This window comes from Epinephelus moara, chromosome 16 (genome assembly GCF_006386435.1).
Source record: "Epinephelus moara isolate mb chromosome 16, YSFRI_EMoa_1.0, whole genome shotgun sequence".
NCBI classification, from domain to species: Eukaryota; Metazoa; Chordata; class Actinopteri; order Perciformes; family Serranidae; genus Epinephelus; species Epinephelus moara.
The window spans coordinates 5,316,749-5,320,788 of record NC_065521.1 but is presented as its reverse complement, the minus strand read 5'-3'; the positions used below and the strand labels follow the sequence as shown (position 1 = coordinate 5,320,788).

Genomic DNA, 4,040 nt, shown 5'->3' with positions numbered 1-4,040 from the left:
TTTCATTGTCTATTTTAGTATCTTATTTATATCTTCATCTTTATCTCTTGTTTCCATTCATGCTGTATTTCTATTTCTACTTTGCACGGAGCATTGGAACAAAAACAATTTCCCCCCGGGGATTAATAAAGTATTCTGAATCTGAATCTGAATCTGAATATGTGGCTGGAAGTTAGAGAGCATACACACCACAAACCATATGTGGTTTATGTTTCCTAACATGGTATTAGGGATCCTACCAGACACTATCTTAAATGTCTTGACTTTGGCTATAGCTCTTTCTACATGCAACCAATGTTTGGCTATTTTCTTTGTCTTTTCGACATCTGGGACTGGCATTTGAATGTTTGACTTTGCAAAGGGAAGAATGTTCAGTTTAAGACCAAGCTCCTCCACATCTTTCTCAGTGAGAAACCCCTTATCCACCATGAGCTCATCACCTTTCTCAAGGTAGCCACACTCAAGCAGACCTTTCAGTAAATCCTTGATTTTGCATTGTTTAAATAACTCTTGGTCAGAAATGGATCCTGTGTAAAGTGTAGATGCAAACATAATGGAACCATGAGGATCACAGACTATAAGAGATTTAAGTATGTTGGTAGACTTGTAGTTGGAATAAGTCTCACTTTGTAGTGACAATGAGCTTGGTTTCTCTATCTTTATCTCTGTACAATCAAGAATTGCAAAAGTTGTTGGGAACTCTGCTTTGTAGTTGTCAGGCATGTTTTCTGTGATGCTGTCCCTGTATGGCCAGACAGACAAATTACCTAGCCTGCCATACATAAAGTCAATCCATGAATTGAATAAAGTGCTAACACTTTGCACATCGATCTGAAATTTGAAAGCTAGCTCTTTCAGATCAAAGTTTTGTCTTAGTCTCATAAGTACAAGGAGAAATTGTTGACGTAAAGGCATCTGGTGGATCTGCCTGTTCACTCTGTCATATGTCAAGGGTATATGTGTTTGTGGGGCTGTTTCACTATCTGGTATCCTGAAAAATGTGCAGAGTTTGTTAAAATCACTGTAAGTGAACCCAGTGCAGTATTTGAAGTAGTCAGGGACACTGCTGTTATTTATGGACTCTGTGTGAGTGGGTTAGGAGCCTGACAAGCTTGTATTTTCTTTCTCAGTAAGTCAATTTCTTTTTCTTTTTGATCAAGTAGTCTTCAATCTTTCCACTTCGTCCTGTCTTTCTGTCATCTGGGGTTGGTCCTCTGTGCACTCTGGAAACAGAAGAATGAAATTATTAAAACTAGTGTTTTATAAACACAAAATAGGAACACAATGCAGGGGTTAAAGCAAGAAAAAATGTTGTGCCTGAAATGTGGAGCACGAAAGATTTGTGTGCCTGAAATCTGAAATCTTTTCCGGAGCGGGGGGCTTGGTGTTGTGGTCACAAAATGAAGAAATAGAAATGTATGTGTTGCAAAGGAACGTGTTTATTATCAAAACGAACAAAAAGATTATAGCTTTAGTAGTTACTTTTCAGATTAAATTTTTATAGCATAATGAGTTTATAAATAAAGATTAAACTTTCAGTGGTTACCAGACTTTTTGACTTATAGCTCCTACAACTCTTTTTTGCCTTGGTGCTATTTATTTTTAGAAGCTAAATCATTTAGGCTGTTTGCAAAATTGTATTGTGCTTGATGCAGGGCTTGAAGTTCTCCGGCACGGTGCCGGATTTCCAGTGCAGGAATATTCTGGTGCAGGAATATTTTTTCTCGTGAATATTTTATCATCTCGCCGTAGAAACAGTCATTTAACCAGTTGTTTTAAAGCAAAGCAAAGTGATAGTTCCAACTACCAATGGTGTATCACATTACTCAAGGTAAACAAGGAGTTCTAGCCAATCAGAGGCAGAGTAGGGCGGGCCTTAAGTTTTCAGTCTCTCATTAAGTCACGCCACGGACACACCGGACGCGGAACCGAAGCGCAGCTGGCTACAGGTTGGGGGTTGCAGGCACAGGATTTTTTCTTGCTTCAAGCCCCGTTGATGTGAATTAAACAGTTACGTCGAAATTTCGCCTCTGGGCAAGCATGTCATCATAGAAATTAGGGCTGACCCAAAAAATTCGAAGCTTCGAAGCTTCGTTCGATGGCACGGGATTCGATTGTGGAAAAAAAAATTCGAAGCTTCTAAGCTTTTTTTTCCATTTTTTTGGGGGAGGCCTTAAACGCAACACTAACCCCGTCAACAAAGTGCACTCAAAGCCACTTTGAGTCTGGTGTCAGAGACACTTCTTATGCTCTGAGTTTCACATCTGTTTGATTGTGCTGCAGTGTGCGCAGAGGGTTTTAATTTAAGGTGCTCACAGACTCGGGCGCACTATAAGCGGAGCGTTGAGCGCACTTCCGCATTGTAGTTTCCTATAAAAATGTCTGTGAAACACTACATTACCCCCAATTCTTGCACGTTTCTGTCATGGCGATGTGAAAAATACATGCCGAGCAGTCTTTTGAGTGACACTGGTGCGCGGAGCACTTGTAAAATCTGAGCTTTGCGCGCACAGGGCTTGCGGACATCCGCTTTTAGTCCACGCGGACCTCCGCGGATCCCCCCCCCCGTCGTCGAATGCTTCGAATTATATTCGTTTTGAGCTCCGAAGCTTCGAATGTCCAAATATGGAGTCAAAGGTCAGCCCTAATTGAAATGGATCATATAATGTTGTGGTGGTGACTTTAAAACTTCAGCATAGAGGATTTTTATTGCAACTTTAGTTTCTGTCTGGTTTCTGTTACCTTACCTTCAGAATTACCGCTGGCTTACCGGAGCCTCTCCAGCTCCGTCTGTGCTCTGTGTCTCAATGTGGCATGGTGTGAAAGCATGCACAAGTGTCAGTGTTGATTGGCTATCACTTGTGCCGTGTAACCAATCAGAGGGGGCTGTAGGTGGGACATTGTTACAAAGCCCAGTGCAGTGGGGACTGCAGGCAGGGAGAGAGACGGCTGTATCAGAGCCAAAGGAGCGAGTTTTAAAACACATTTATTTGATCTGTTATCGATGAAAAAACGTCCAATGCCGATTTCGGTAAACAGTAGGTTGTGTTTACTCGCACACTGTGCGCCTAAATCATTTTCCCAGTTCGCACATATATATATTTTTAGGGGCAAATGCGAGTGAAATGCTCACACTGCAGAGCACTTCTGCCCGTGCCGGACAGACACTTGGCCACGCCGGAAATCCAGCGCTGTGCCGGATAACTTTAACCCCAATGTAAATAATTTACAGCCATTGCAATAATGTTTTTTTTTTCTTCTTTCCTTTGTGTGTGTGTGTGTGTGTGTGTGTGTAGCTCCCTCTACTGGACAACACTAGGCCAATATCCCCCCCATCAAACCCTACTGATGATTTCCCAGTATTCCCTTTGCCGCTACAGCCAAGCAATTTCTCTACAGTCCTAACAAAAGACCAGATGGAATGCTACAATGACGTGATGATCTCAAAGTCCGAATCAGAGGCACTGGAGAAAGAAACCAGACAACAGAGCAGTAACAATATCTGGCATCGTGTCCGCTCTCCTCGTCTTACTTCATCCTCTTTCAAGAGAGTATGCTCCAGGAAAGCAGACTTCGAGCAGCTTGCCATCAGCATGCTGATGAAGAAGAAGTCAGTACAAACCAAAGCAATGAAGAGAGACCTGGAGCTTGAGCCAGTTGCTGCAGCCCAATACACAGAAGTCATTGGAAACCAAGTTCAGATGTGTGGCTTTGTCGTGAATCCCAACGCCCCCCATTTAGGTACTTTTCCTGACAGGAAAGTCGTTCAGAGCGGCGGCAACAAAAGCTATGGACTACTAGAAATAAAGTGCCCGGACCAACATAGCTACACAGGTTGTCAATACCTCCAGAAGCACAGTGGTGACACCTACAGACTCAAACATAACCATCAATTCAATCAATCAATCAATTTTATTTATAAAGCCCAATATCACAAATCACAATTTGCCTCACAGGGCTTTACAGCATACGACATCCCTCTGTCCTTATGACCCTCGCAGCGGATAAGGAAAAACTCCCCAAAAAAACCCCTTTAACGG

At 42.4% G+C, this 4,040-nt stretch overlaps 1 long non-coding RNA gene across 1 annotated transcript in view; it reads left to right on the top strand.

Moving 5' to 3' along the window:
- The window catches only part of LOC126402626 (uncharacterized), a 6,212-nt gene extending 2,195 nt beyond the window's left edge, over positions 1 to 4,017 (top strand). Inside the window, exon 3 of the long non-coding RNA XR_007571249.1 lies at positions 3,297 to 4,017. This is a non-coding gene — a long non-coding RNA (uncharacterized LOC126402626). The remainder of the gene's footprint in view (positions 1 to 3,296) is intronic.
- Positions 4,018 to 4,040: the final 23 nt, after the last annotated feature.